Here is a 16,916-nt window from a genome sequence, read left to right as displayed (position 1 = left end):
TTTAGCATGTCCTTCATGAATATTCATTAACACGTTTAAAAATACATGAAAACAATATATATGTACGTATTTTAAATACATGTATGCATAATATAAATATAAATGTACCCAAACATCAACTAATGAAACAAACAGTTAATACTATAATTAATAAAATACATCTATAAAAATAACAATCTACTTATGTATAAAAAGTATTTAATTTAAATCTTAGCTGCCCTTAATTTCAGAACAGGAAGTATAGAAAGCATGTTATGGGTTCATAGCTTCTAATCTAAATTGCCACAATAATTTCTTAAATGCAAGCCTAGATTCCCATTCACACCCCTCAGGTTAATCAGAACATTCTTTAAAATACCAAATGTATAACCATTTGATTTTTTCGAACAATAGAATAGCTGCAAAGGCCACTATTAGTATTGCTGGGCATGATTTCATAAAGATGTCATATATCTTTTCTGTAATGCTCATTCAGTTTTTTTCCCACATAAATACTGGAACACATCAAACATATTGCTATATATATATCATGCCTATAATTTTGCAATTGGCCTTAACTAGCTTTACCCTACTATGTAGACTATTATCCAGAACAAAGCTTTCCTTAGTCAACATATAAAGACATTCCCCAGGATTCAGCAAACTTCCAAGCAGAAATAGCTTATCCCTTTATGGAAGGGACCGTTCCCATGCAGCACGGCAATGTGCTATGTATATGTATGAAGGTGCGCTGCCATGCTCTAAAATGGACATGGTTCTGTGTGTGCATACAGGGGGCATGTCCGGGAGTAGTGCTCTCACAATACACACGTCCCCTGCACTCCAGAATTGCCGTTTAGCAATTCAAAATGAGAGAGGATACCTCTCAACCCCATAGAGCACAAACACTGGCCAAAAGTGGAAATGTCGGGGGGACAAATAGGGACATATTTTAAATATTGCTCTTATAAACAGAAAGTTGATAGACTAATAGGTTTCACATTAGCATGAGTTTTCAGAGAATGTGCAGATTTAAACTCAACTGTTCATCATATACACATCCAAAAATTCATGCTAATGCTATACCTTTTATATCATTAAAATGAAACAAAATTAAACTACATATATTTAAATTTTTTTTCAGGCCGCAACAAAGTATAAGCATAGCTGAGCGGGTGTGCACTTCATGCACCTGTACATAGCATAGCTGAGCAGGTGTGCACCTGTACATAGCATAGCTTAAATATCTGAAGGAGTTAAATAGGAAAATATCAGCTAGAAAAGTAATCTGAAATAGTGTAGCAGTTAGCTGTAGTTTTTCATGCAGGCCTTTACGGTCTGAGCTCCACTGACGTCTTTTCACTTTTATAAGTGAAAGAAGTTGTAAAAGTCATATTTTGTAATAAATGAGGTAGTAAATAATATTTATCACCCTATGGACCTTCCCTACTACTGTACTGCACATTCTTAGCTATCTTTCATCTTGTTCTTCCCTCTGAATTTCCCTTTTTCATCATTGTCCTATCACCCCTTTTTTCTTTTCTTTTAAAGAAATTAGCACAGGGGTAAGCCAGAGTAAGCAGTAGTAAGTGGGAATAAGTCGATTTGCATGATGCTAAGTGATGCCTACACAAATTAAGCACTTCTAAGGCTGTCTGTCAGCATAGTTAACTGGAAGTTAGCATTGCTTACCGACACGTAGACCCTCTTAGAACTGCTTAAAAATGCTTTAATCACTCTGTATCCAACAGCCTTGTTTTGCCCAGCAACAAAATAATCAGCCATTACAATTCTTGAGCTCAAGACCCTACACACCATAGCCACAGTAATGCACCACTAAGCCATCTGAGCTATAGACAAACATATCATTCAGCACAGTCAATCAACAGTAGAGAAAAGGTTTGTTAACATTAGATGTGTTGTACATAGATATAAATGTATATGTGTATGGAGATGCATACACATATATATATTTATATATATATATATATATATATATATATATATATATATATATATAAACATTAATACGTAATATATGTAGAGATATACATGTAACATATACACACATGACATAAATATATATGGAAAAGTAAATCTATTCCTACATATATATAAATATCTCAGTATGTACTTAAAACAAATGTTATCAATTTCAGTATATATAAATATATACATGTATCTGAATATATACACACATATATATATGTATATATTTTATATATATATATATATATATATATATATATATATATATATATATATATATATATATGTGTGTGTAAATATATATATATATATATATATATATATATATATATATATATATATATATGGTTTACTATCAAATGGTTGAAATTCATATCATCGACAGTCATAACGTTGAAAGTCATTACACCGAACGTTCAAAATAATGAAAAAAAATGTCAAAGTTTAAATGGTTGAAAAACACCTGCAGCACTGACAGTAGTGTTTTTGCAGGGGGGGGGTGAAGCCCTCCCTGCACCCCCCAGTGGGAGTCTGTGGCACCCACACCCCCTGTTACTTATATATTACAACTCCAAGGATCCCACTACAGTGCTGACAGGGGTAAAACCTTGCCCTGTTCTCAACATTATGTCGACAGGTAATTTGCATGCACTTTCTGTCAACCAAATGAGCCACTTAATATTAATGTGTCAACCATATGGGTCAAGCAAATGAATGTTAGACCATATGAATTTCAACCATCTGATAGTAAACCTAGATATATATATATATCACACCTTATCTCCACCCTTCTTTATGCCTCACCCATTTTTACCAATCTGTCAAAAAATAACCTTAAAAAACTAGAAAACTCCTATAATAGCATAACCAGATTTGTCACAGGTAATCCTTATAGAACTCATCACTGTATTAATCTAAAGCACCTTGGATGGCTTGAATTTCACCAGCATCTAAAATATAATCAACTGACCATCGTCCACAAAATACTGTATCAACCTGACAAAACACCCATCCTATCTAATCTTATCCACCCCTATGAGAACCTTAAGTCCCTAAGATCATCACAAAAATCTCTTGTATACATCAACAAATCAAACAATAGAGCTGGAGACTCTCTGTTTTCTATTTCCATTGGAAAAACCTGGAACCTACTTCCCTCTGAACTTACCACACTTCCCTCAACTACTCTGTTTAAAAATAAGCTTAAGCTCTTCCTAAAAACATACTGGATATGCTCCTGTTCTAAACTGGACTGACCAACTTATCCATTTTTACCTGAATGATTCAAGATTCTCATCTCTGAATCTACTTCTTCTCTCTAACTTATTTTGCCTCTTTTCTCTAAATCTATTTCATATTAAATACTACTATGCTTCCTCTCCATCACAGTCCTAGCTAGTACTGGATTCTTTAAAGTGACTCATATTACTTCTAGATTTATTACCTAACTGCTTCTCCATTTCATTTTACTTATCTTCCTTTCCTACCTACATCGACACTATTGCTTTCTTCTCTTTTCTTGACTAGTACTCTTTAGTAACACTTAAATGTAACTTCTTATTAACTATACTAAGTCTATTGAAATATGTGTAACCTTCGTTATGTACTTGTAAACTTGCAGCCTTCTCTGTTTAAGAAAATGTATATGCATTCTAAATATGTATTTTCTGTAAATTTGAACTTTGTTTGAATTGTGTGGAGCTTTTCTCCCCGGGCCTCTACTGAAAATGGACGTATATCCAGCTAGACTAGCCCGGTCAACAAATGTAAAATAAATAAAATAAATAAATATATATATATATATATATATCTATATATATATATCTATATATATATATATATATATATATATATATATATATATATATATATATATATATATATTCGCTGTGCCCCCACACCCCCCCAGTTAAATATCACACAAAACACCACCACACAAGCTACTTTCTCTTTCACACACACATCACAGCAACAAAACACACTGACACACACCACAGCCTCTAACCAAACCCCTTAACAAACACACACACACACACACACACACACACACACACACACACACACACACACACACACACACACACACACACACACACACTTACCTGAATACTTGACTTTAGAAGTGCGAAATTGAAAACCTCCGGTATTCGAGGTTTTGAATTTTGTGCTTCTAAACTTTCGCTATTATGTGGATTCGGCTTCTTGGGCTCGAAATAATGAAATTCGAGATTTGAGTATTTCGAGCTTCTGAACGGAACCTATATATATATATATATATATATATATATATATATATATATATATGGGTTGCCTTAATTTGATTGAAATTTCATTTGACTGAAACTCATTTGATCGACAGCTCATTGACTGACAATTAGTACTTCAGTATACTTTAAGGCAAGTAACAGGAATTTGTCCCCTTCCCCAATATAGTGCAACCCTGGAGTTATATATAGTTGGGGGGTGGGGGTTGAAGCTCCCCATCTAGTGTCGTTTAAAAGAAGAAACTAACACCCCCATAACTATATATACCAACTCCAGGGTCGCGCTACATTGTGGAAGGGGACAAATCCCTGTTATTTGCCTTAAAGTTTACTGAAGTACTAGTTGTGAGTCAAATGAAATTTCGATCAAATGGGTTTCAGTCAAATGGGCTGTCGATCAAATGAAGGTAACCCATATATATATAAAACATATGCTGCTGATAGGCCACCCACAACTGGGGCAGCATGCACAGTTGGATACAAATGGACCCATGACACTCACATCTGCCCCCCCCCACAGTCCAAATAAATAAGTGAACAGTACACTGCTACAAAATCATGATAGTCCATACACAATGGCCAGACATACAACAACCTCTCAGCAAAATAAATAAAATGTCTGAACATAGCAAAGAAAAATACAACCAGCCAGTAATTCACACATGTTTAATTATACTCTGATGTCTTGGCCAAAGCCTTCAAGGAGTAAAACATTACCAGAAATACATGCCTTAATCACAAAAAGCAATTAACACCTAATTACATAATTGAATACAGAGCCTCCAATTACACTCCCCATTTAAACCCCTATGTGATAAAGTATCACAGTTAATATGTACATAACAATTGTCCTTTTATAAATGTTTCATCAAACTGAGGAACAGACTTTTTCAAAAATAATACCTTGGAACCCATTACTGTCCCCATGGTAAAATTAATTCAAATATATGGCTATAGAGCTGTCATATTTTTTATCAGTAATATGTCTCACATGTTTTAACAGCCTAGTTTTAAAACATGTGTTAATGTCCCCCACATAAAATATGTTACAAGGGCATCTAAGAGCATTCTCTATACACCAATGTCTTGAATGTACAGACTTCAACATGTTTTCCAGCCTTTCCCCTCAGCAGGAATGGCAGCACTAAATAATGATAGACCATTATACCTATCGACCTCCTACTGTATGACATTTGTACAAAGCCTGACATAAATGGTGGACAGAGGCCCAAATACATGGCCATACTTTAAATATTGCTGTTAAACACTGAGAAAGTTGCTGGTGTTACAGGGTTTGTTGTAACATATCTTTTCAGAGGAATATAAAGTCATAAAAACAAATGGATGTTACCATTTATATAATGCAATCACCAGAGTATGCTACTGATTTGCCAAGGACAACACCTGTCTGGGGAACAGTCCATACGTAACAGGCTAACCTGTGGCCATTATGTGGATAGCCCTACAGTTGAGAGATATGCAGACGTAGAACTTTGTCAGACTGAAACCCATGCAGAAGTAGAATGTGCAGACAAACCCTGTTAAACTAGCAGTATTCCAAACATATAATAACAGCAATACTCACATTCTGCCCCTAAGTCTTGAACCTTCTCCACCATTTAGTTGGCTTGTCTCCACAGGTCTTGTTGTAAGAGGTAATAGCTCACACACCTTCAGGATCTCTTCCTCACAATTAAGGAAAAGGGACAACACCCACATGGAGTATCATTTATAGGAGTGTGCTGCCATAACATTGGCTATTGGAAGAACTACACAGCTGCTCTCCATGCAATTAGCAAGTAGGAACTGCGCAGGCGATCACATGGTCACGAGCATCACCTACAAATGCCATGCTGCCACCTATTCAAACCAGCTCTATCCCTGTAGTGCACAGATGGAGAGAGAGAGAGAGAGAGAGAGAGAGACACATACACAAATAAAACATAAACTGGAAAACAGAAGAAAGAAAAAAGGCAAGTGGAACATGTAAGCATGTAATTGAATGTAGCACTTGGTCTGTAATAATGGGAAATATGATTCAGAGGAATATATGTTCCAACAAGACTTGTACTAATGTCCTGCCTAACAGCTACTATGGCCATAGCATTTGGCCCTTTCTGCAGTGGGAGAGATCACAGACTTATCTCTCAGCTGTACAGATCTTCACAGAATGTCCACATTTTACCGTCATATTTTTTTTCTGTTCCTCCTGAAATCTGTACTTTTCTGGCAAATAGCTGAGGACTGAAGTCATCATGTAATGACAAACACTTGAGTTTATGACTCCACATCCCTAAGAATATTCACCGTAATGCAAAATGTATCATTCTACAAACTTCCTATGTTTGTAACAGGAATATCTAAAGTCTGTCCCTTTTTATCCCCTCATCATTTTAGGCTTTGTCCAGAGGTGATGCTCTGAGAGGTTGCGAGGTAGGATCACAGCTCAGGATCCTAGCTCACCCTGGGAAAGGACAGCTCATATATGACAACCATAGGGGTGTCTGTCAAGCAGTTGTGACTGTGCCACTGCTAGGCCAGATAACGGGATCTTTTTCATATCCATGTTACCTGTGATTATGAGTATGACACATGTTTGTCTTGTAAAGCTAAGAGACCTATTAGAGGGTATGTGCATAGTAAAGTACTGTTGCAGACATGTATGTTGAACTGTATGTGATAAAGTGAATTAATAACATTCAACTGTACAGTGTTCTACTGGACAATAAGTGCATTTGTGACTGATATCTGTAGTCACATACACATATACCTGTGTTATGTCAGCCAAACCATTGGCAGGTCTGTGGGCAATGACATTGTAACATAATAGCCTATTTATGACTGTTGGATATCTTCCAGGTTATCACAGTGATGAAAATCCCTACTGTGCAATCAATGTGCTAATGTATGGTGCAGCTATATTAATATAGTATCGGTAGTGATGTCCCTTTTGGTATCCATTTATGTAAGCCATTGTCCAGACATACTGCTGTAACAGGTTGAGAAGTATGATTGAGTAGCAAGACTGTAAATACAGTGTGCCATACTAACATAGAACATAAATGTATACCAGGTATCTGCTGAGCACATGCATGTATGCATATGTTCATCGGGAAGGCACAAAACTAATCACATGGGTTTCAAGCAGTCAGCTACATAGTTTGTGCATGTTGCACATGTGTGTAATATCAGTGTCAGTGCATACAACAGAAATAAATGCATATAGCTACTGGTTTTGCATTGCCCTGACACTGATATGGGTACTAGAGTAGGCATGATTATCAGGTATTAATCAGAAAAGTGTCCACCTGTGTTATGACCCTCTGTCCATGCCTACCACTACCAGCTATATCAACACCTATATACAGAGCTAATCACAAGTGTACACACCCCTGTTGGAATGCCAGGTTTGTGTGCTGTATGACAATCAGACCACAGAAGATCATTTCATAATGTTTCTCATCTTGAATGTGACCCCTAACCTGTACAATTCCATTGAAATACAATCAAAGGTGTTGCTAGGAAGGTGAGAAACTATTGCTAAGTGAAGATGTGCCATGATGTTAGAGTCCAGACCAAGACGGATGAATGCTGTAACCATCTCAAGAGCTGAATACACAACATATCAGTTAAAGGGTGTGCACACTCATTCAACTGGCTTATTGTACTGAGTATTATTTCCAAATGTTTTCACAGACCAGATTATGTTTAAAATTGAATTGTACAGGCTATAGGTCACATTATAGGCGGGAATTGTTTTGAAATGAGTTATTGTGGTGTCATGTTCCAACTGCAGAAGTACCAGGCATTGTAACAGGGGTGTGTACCCTTTATATCTACTGTAGCTATATGGACTCAGCAGTGCCTGACTTGTATATCCAGCCTCCACTAAGGTACAGTAATCCCCTTTGGTGGACAGCAGCAATACACAAACCACATAATAGCCTGCTATATTGGCTGTACAGGGACACATAGGTGCAGGCAATAACTTGGAAGCAAGTCCACCTATATCTGAGCAAGCATGCAAGTTCACAGGTTACTTCCTCTAAGGCTGACTATAAATATAAATCAGACATGTCCATACCACCAAGGACAATTGCAACTGTGTCTCCACATATGTTGTAAGTCTCAGAGGAGACAACACAATTCACCATGTACTGGGGGTAAAGAACACCTCATACACACATACCATGAATATAGGCAACCTACGTCACACAAGTTAGGTGGGAATATTGCCATCCTGTCCACCCCAGTTGTACAGAGGGATATGCACATCAACCACACTTCTCCCCTCAGCAATGGTGAGCATGTACATATTGCCTACTGATGGCAACAACAGCATATCTCTTTGGGGTATAATAGCATCACTGTCTCCTCCTACATGAACTCAGGCATGTTCTCACAGCTCCATCACACACCACAGTCAAACACAGACCTGCCACTATCCACACACCATCCACATAGAAGATGCCCATTGTCAACCCTCTACACAGAAATGAATGGAGAATAGAGGATTATGCAATCAAATGCCCAACATTGGGGGGAATAAGATAGCGCAGGGACAGGAATGTAATGCAAGCTGATATAGCCATGATAGCTTGGAGGGTTTGTGGTGTAGTGTGGATTATTTGCAACTAATATCCACTGTTGATGTGCAATTTGACAACCGTATGAGGTCCTGTGACCTTTTTCCTGTTTATGTCTTCCAGGTAACATACAGAGTGCTCGCCTACCAGACTTCTCTGTTTTGGAAACTGACATCACTCAATATGTGTTTGGACAATATGCCCTGTTATTTGGACAGAGAGAAGATGTGATGGAGAGGCCAACCCTGTGGAACAGTGTGGTCCACAGGGTAAATGATGCCGTCCTGCACAGCAGAACATATGAGCATGTGCAGCATCGGCCCACTGACCTTAACCACCATACTCAACAAGAGTCCCTATTAATTATTTGAATGTTTTGAAGTTTGAATGTCATATGGTCGACATCATATGATCGAACTTTAAAAAATTTGAAGGTGAAAAGCAATGGCTTCATACGGCGCAGTTTGGGAAATTCTCCATTTTCTGCACTGAAGTGCGATCTCAGAGTTGGTATATTTAAGTAGGGGGGTATGGGGTGGAAGAGGGCTTGCCCCCTACTCAGAGCGTTGAGGTAATTTTCTTTTCTTATATTTTTGATGTTTCAAACTTTATTCATATGTTGTCAAACATATGAGGTTTGAAGTTTTGAAACTTCGAATATATAATATAGACCCACCTATCAATGAGCTGTTGCTGTAGCAAGGGACAGGCTAGCCACAGGTGGGGGCCCAGCCATATAGCCCCCACTGACACCCACCGAGGAGCTCCTCAGCAAACATGGGGTACACACCCAACGCAGAAGTCATGAAGCTGAGGGAAGCATTGTGGAGGTGGGTTGCACACACACACACACACACACACACACACACACACACACACACACACACACACACACACACACACACACACACACACACACACACACACACACACAATGAGGAGCATGCAGGTAAGTGCCCAGTGGGGATTAGTACACTAATGTATCAGACATACATGTATCTGTATTGTATCTACATCCATGTGTCAGGTCCGATTGCAGTTGTGGATGGGGTTTTCTAATGCACAGAGGTGCACATATAGGGTGAGGATATGACATTGTGCATTATTGTGGTTAGTACTGTAGATGTGCAGACATGCTGCATCCATCCTGTACCAAGGCCACATGGGAGTCTGTTGACAACTCCATCTCACAACTAATTAGGACCCTCTGGTCTGCATATGGGACAGCAGTCTGAAGCTGGTAAGTATGACATTGTTCTATTGTTGCTTGGCAATACCCCAGTGAAGTGCATGCAATTTACCATGCACACAACCATCAGTAATAGCTATATTGCTTTTTGTAATAGCTATATTGCTATTTGTGCATGTTCACTTGTGCCGGGGTTAACTGTATTGCATCACAGTGGTCACCACTGGGGCTTATCTGATGTTACATGAATTCAACATTCCTGTAGCATATCTCACAACCTGTCAGTGCCAAGATGTCGAGATAGTGGCCAGCAAATTGGGCTGAACAAACGGCCTAAGGTAGGGACATGTGTGACACATTAGTGCTATACAGTGGATATAAATTGTATACACACCCATTTTAAGATGCAAGGTGTTCTTGTTACATACTGATTAGGACCAAATTATGTCAGTCCACACCTCTTCCACCCTTTAATGTGACCCATAACAGGAACAGTTCACTTGTAAAATCAAGCATCTGGACTCATGTATTGCACCTACAAGGCTGGCCACCTGTGAGGCTGGTAGACATCATATCAGCATGATGTTTCAGTTAGGTATGATACCTCATGCTGCCACATGTGTCAGTACACTCACTGTGGCCTATTTGGCTATAATATCACATACATGGGCATTGTTAAGGCACACAGACCACTTCTGATCACATATAGGTTGCAAACATATGAATATTCCAGACACATCTGTACAGAGGACTGTACAATGGTTTAACCTGCTGCATGTGAGGTAGATGCTGTCACCACACTATATAAAGTAATGGCAGCAGGAGGTGTTCACCAGTCGTGTGTGTTCTACACATCAAAATGGTAAAAGCCACAAAAGATATGATCCACACAAACAGTTACCAGCATTGGGAGTAGAACTCCTCTCTATCTAGGAATTCCTACTATAGTGCTACGCAGTTATCAGATGTGCCACAGAACATATACATTTCCAGCTATTCCACACACACACACACACACACACACACACACACACACACACACACATGCTCACACATGCACGCGCACACACACACACACACACACACACACACACACACACACACACACACACACACACACACACACACACACACACACACACACACATGCTCACACATGCACGCACACACATTCACACACACACCACAGACACACACATACAAACAGGCACACACACACCCACACACAGACTCACACTCACACACACACACATACACACACACACACACACACATGTTCACACACACACACACACACACACACACACACACACACACACACACACACACACATGCACATGCGCGTGCACACACACACACACACACACACACACACACACACAAACATATGCACAGATCATCATGCTAGTTCTTTCTGTCTTGCACTTCACCTAGCATAATGGCTTGGCACCTCACCAGGTTTTTGTATCAAGAAGTGTGGCACACCTGGGAGCCATCAGCAGTACTTGTTCATCACAAATGTAGCCCTAGTACTTACTAGTTATGTTCACCCCTCCTGGCATGTTTGAGGGGCAGTTATCTGTGGTTTCACCCATTAAACCGGTGCACTTGTCCATTCTGAGGCTGTTGCAACTGCCTCATGTACTCAGACAACCCTCCCCTCTAAACTCCAAACACTCAGACCTGTGAAGGTTAACTATATATCACCTAATGTGGACATATGCACTCTCCAGCAAAGACTGGACTAGCAGGTCAAGAGGATAAGATCAACACCTGCACTACACCATGTGGAACACGTAACTCACCATGACACCCACTTTGACAGCCATAACATACAGTGAAAAGCCACACACCCACCTTCCCAGAGGTACTCAATGGACATTTACCCAAACAGCACATACCAGCAAGACAGACACCCACTCAGACACCGTGACATGGCACTTGCCATGGGACACATATTTAACCTACACAGTGTGCCCCTCAACCTAAGCTCCTAAGGCTAACCACTTTGCACAATACAGTAATCATGGGTAACGCAATACAGAGGCACACACATATCCCACTCACTAAGTTGAATATGGAGCAGGGGACAGCCAAATATCTTTCACATGCCAGCATCCAACGCATTACACAGCCAGTCATGGCACTCCACAACAACTACGAGTATCATCTGTATCCATGTGGGTGTGACTGACCTGGGACACACCTCCCTGCCAGCATCCAACACATGAAACAGCCAGTCATTGCACTTCACAACAACTACGAGTATCACTCTGTATCCATGTGGGTGTGACTGACCTGGGACACACCTCCCTGCCAGCATCCAACACATGAAACAGCCAGTCATGGCACTCCACAACAACTATGAGTATCACTCTGTATCCATGTGGGTGTGACTGACCTGGGACACACCTCCCTGCCAGCATCCAACACATGACACAGCCAGTCATGACACTCCACAACAACTATGAGTATCACTCTGTATCCATGTTGGTGTGAATGACTTGGGACACACCTCCCTGCCAGCATCCAACACATGAAACAGCCAGTCATGGCACTCCATAACATCAACAAGTATCACTCTGTATCCATGTGGGTGTGACTGACCTGGGACACACCTCCCTGCCAACATCCAACACATGACACAGCCAGTCATGGCACTCCATAACAACAACAAGTATCACTCTGTATCCACGTGGGTGTAAATGACTTGGGACACACCTCCCTGGACTACATGACAAGAGACATGGTTGAACTCTCTGATTATGTGGTCCAGGCAGGTGTGAAAGTAGACCTGAGCAGTGTACCGCCATCACCCAGAATGATACTGTGGTACTATCAACAGATGATTGACTGCAACATTGGCTTACGTGTTTTGTGTCATTCTCAGGGGATCCAGTATCTCTCTGCTTGGGATGACATGATTAACAGAACCAAATGACTTGCCAACGATGTCCTACAGCTGTCACTGCTGGCTTTCCAGTTACTTGCTAAGTGTCTTGCCACCCCTATGATGCCTTATTAGGCAGTGTTCCTGATGTTATTACCATCATAACAGCTAGACATGTATGCAATCTGAGGGTCATGCTGCTCATCAGTAGATATCTAATGGTCAGGATGCAGTCACTCAAAGCTCTTGGAGTGGAGGTCACATGTCTGCTGTAATGGAGAGGTGGTTCACAGCAGCAGACAGCAAACCTGCAGTATCAGGCTATGACGCACAGCTGTCAGCTCTCAAACATGGACCACACCTCACCTCCACAGGTGGTGTTGTCCCCATATTCATTATGGCTAGGAACACCTTCAGACTAGTATCCCAGCATAATGCATTGGAGATACTTCCAGTTACATTGCCTTGGGATAATAGTGCAATCCAGACTATAGCCTGCTATGGGTCCATATCTATGCCCCTAGACTGTTAATGCACATTCCTCAACACCCTTACATCTTTGATGGCCCAACGCAACACTGACATAGTATGAGTCTTCAACTACCCCTCCATCACCTGGGGAAAGTAGCCAAGTGCCAGTACAGTGGCCCAACACTTCCTGGTATTCATCATTTCCAGTGCCCTGGACTGGCACATACTGACCCCTGGTAGAGGATGCAACAACCTTGACCTGTGCTGACTACTTAAATATGGGACTGTTTCTCATCCACAGATGTCAATCCCTGCATGATAAGATCCACACAGGCTGTAATCAACATCGAACTCAACATGTCAGCCACACTCCCCACAAAGGTAACCACCTTGGAAAACCTCTCCAAAGCTGACTTTGCAACCATGAAAACAGGGGCAGATGTCTTCACTAGCTGCATAACTGTGGAATCATACACATATGCACTGTACAAACAGGTACATGAATGCATGGCACTAGCCAGAGCCAACAGAACCCAGACACTGTCCTCCAAACACTGGGAGACAATGTGATGGCCCCCTGCCATTACTAAAGTGTACGTCAGAAGGAGGACACTATTGCAGAGAAAGGTGGTGGCCCATGACTGTTGAACTCCTTATAAGCCTTAAACACAACCTTGGAACCTTCATGGGATCCCCTACAAGGATCTGATGGCAGACACAACAGCCTTTTATAATTGTACCTTGAGATTACTATTCACACACATACACACACTTGGCAGTACTAAGTTTTGAAACCCTATGTAGCTATGTATTGCTATTACAGTGTTACGCATTTATCGCATGCACCACAGACCTTATAGGATGGATGTTGTACCAAGGTACATATAAGGTGAGGAACATCACCAACCCTTGTAAATACTGGCATTGGGTGATGTAGTGGGTGAGAGATTTTACAAAATATTTTACCCTACACACACATTTACATTTGCCAGAAGTGAGTTTCAAACCTATATTTAGCTATGTTTTCAGACATTTATGTTACGCATTCACCACATGCACCACTGGCCATACATGGTTTAGAATTGCCAACAGGTACTTCTAAGGTGAATTATATCTACAGGACTGTTAAAGTGTCCTTGGTTAAATAGGGCCAAAATCTTTAAGGTATGGACATATATATATCTACACACACAAACACTTGCCAGGAATGAGATTCAACCCCCTACCTATGCAGTCATTGCTATTACTTTGTTCTGCTTTTATCACACATGTCACAGAGCTTATAGGTAGAATAGTGTTGAAACATACCTCTAAGATGAGTGACATCAGCAGCAGTGCTAAAGGAGGGATAAGGGAAGTGTAGTAAGTGTGAATGACCACAAAATCAGTTATCTACAAAGACACACACACTCTCTCACACAAACACACACATTTTCACATTTGCCAGGAGTTCTAGGGGCAGGATTAGAACTTCTTCCTGACTAGTTTGCTACACTATAATATTACCAGTTATTGCAAGTGCCATGGAGCTTATATTTTGAAAAGCTGTCCAAAGGTATCTTTGAAGGTGAGTGATATCAGCAACAGTGCTAAAGCAGGGATAAGGGAAGTGTAGTAAGTGTGAATGGCCACAAAATCAGGTCTTTACAAAGACACACACACTTTTTACAGTTGCCAGGATCAGGATTAGAACTCCTACCTAGCTAGTTTGCTACACTACAGCATTATGCAGTTATCGAGAGCACCACATAGCATATATATGGGAGAGCTGTCCAAAGGTATCTCTGAAGGTGAGTAACATCAACAGCAGTGCTAAAGGAGGGGTAAGGGAAGTTTATTGAGTGTGAATGGCCTCAATCACATTCATCTAGACACACACACACTCACACACAACTTTACATTTGACAGGACTGAGTTTACTACTGCTACATGGATACTTATTTGTACTGTAGGGTTACACAGTTATCACAATCACCACTCAGACTATAGGGCTGAGGGATGACCAAAGGAATTTCTACAGTGAATGACATCAGCACTTCACGTGATATAGGCCAATGGGATGTGAACTGGGTGGGAAAGGCCTCATAATGGGTTTTCTCTCTGTCGCTGTCTGTCTTTCTCTTCCCCATGTCTCTGGTTGTGTATGTTTGACATATTATATTATGTTGGCCTTAGATATGTGTGAGTATTGTACAATTTGGTGTGTGTGCACAGACATCTGCAAATAACTGATATCTGTAGTCCACTGTGTTGTCAGACATGGGCTTCATTTCTTTAAGTGTAGGAGCATGCCCAGTATGACCTTCTATATTGAGTGTGTGCATTCATTCCAGGGAGGGATGGACTCCAGTCCAGGGTTTTGTCTGCTACAACTACACCTAGCAAACTGTTTCTGCAGGATATCTGTAGATATAGGTTCATAGATTTGTACTAAGCTACCTGCCCTTGTGGGCCATTTTAAGCCTAGCCAATTACCCCATATGTTGCCAATATGGAGACACAATGGGCGTAACATACAGAGGTTACTGTAACCATTGCTGTCTGTGCTACTTGTGTAACATGGTTGGTTGTAGCATAGATTTTCTGACATATGTACTGTTTTACACTATGAGGTATCATGTCATCAGCTACTGACAATTATCATTCTTTGCTCACAGTTATTTAACAGGGACATACAAGATGAATGAAACTGAGACCAATATTCTGAGGAATATATAGACTACACATTCTGGTATACTCCTGCCATTGTGGAGGGGTTGCTACAGACAATAGACTGCTGGTTCTGAGTAAATAGTGCAGCACCTTGTTAGTATGCTGGCTGGGATCCCCTCCTTGTGCTTTTCTCAACTTAACGGAATGGCCATATCCTGCTGGGGCCATACCTCTCAGCTGTACAGATAAACCCAGGTTATCCAGAGGCAGGACTCATATATCTGGTCAGTTTACCTTCACATTGTGGTTTACAAGCAGGTTTGTGGCTATTCATTCATGGGTTTACAATCAGAGGGTAGTATGGGCAGACATTAGAGTTTCAGACTTCACACATTCCATGACATCCAATGCTTCTACACTCCCCCCCCGCTCTGTTATTCTCTCCTCTTCCTAATATTATGTAAGCAATATCTCAGAGGTATCCCAATAGTTGGGCCTTTATCCCAGTAGTATTTATGGCCTGGTCCACAGTCCTTGCAGTAGGACATGGGGAGGTATGCTACTGGCATTTGTCAACATGGCCTTGCATTTGTTTTCCGTTTACTGTGTTAGGTTGTTAGTTAGGACCCCCTAACATTCTGTGCATTGACACTATGGGTGAGGCATGGGCCTTTGCCAGAGGACTGTAGGGCCTTTAAGAGTGCTGCAGACCATCTGTAGCAGGCCAGTGCATTCTGGCAGTCATATGTTTCCAGGCTGTAAGTGAGTGGATTACCCTGGGGTGACAGTAGTGAGTGGCTGAGGTGTTCCTGTCAATCCTTCCTGTTCATACTGATCCACGGGTCTGGATGTGGTCAGGTTGCTGCTTACAGTTAGGGACATACCTGCATTGGACA

Source organism: Protopterus annectens, chromosome 2.part1, assembly GCF_019279795.1.
Source record: "Protopterus annectens isolate FY-2018-M chromosome 2.part1, PAN1.0, whole genome shotgun sequence".
In the NCBI taxonomy this organism is placed as follows: domain Eukaryota; kingdom Metazoa; phylum Chordata; order Ceratodontiformes; family Protopteridae; genus Protopterus; species Protopterus annectens.
Note: the sequence above shows the minus strand (reverse complement) of the source record.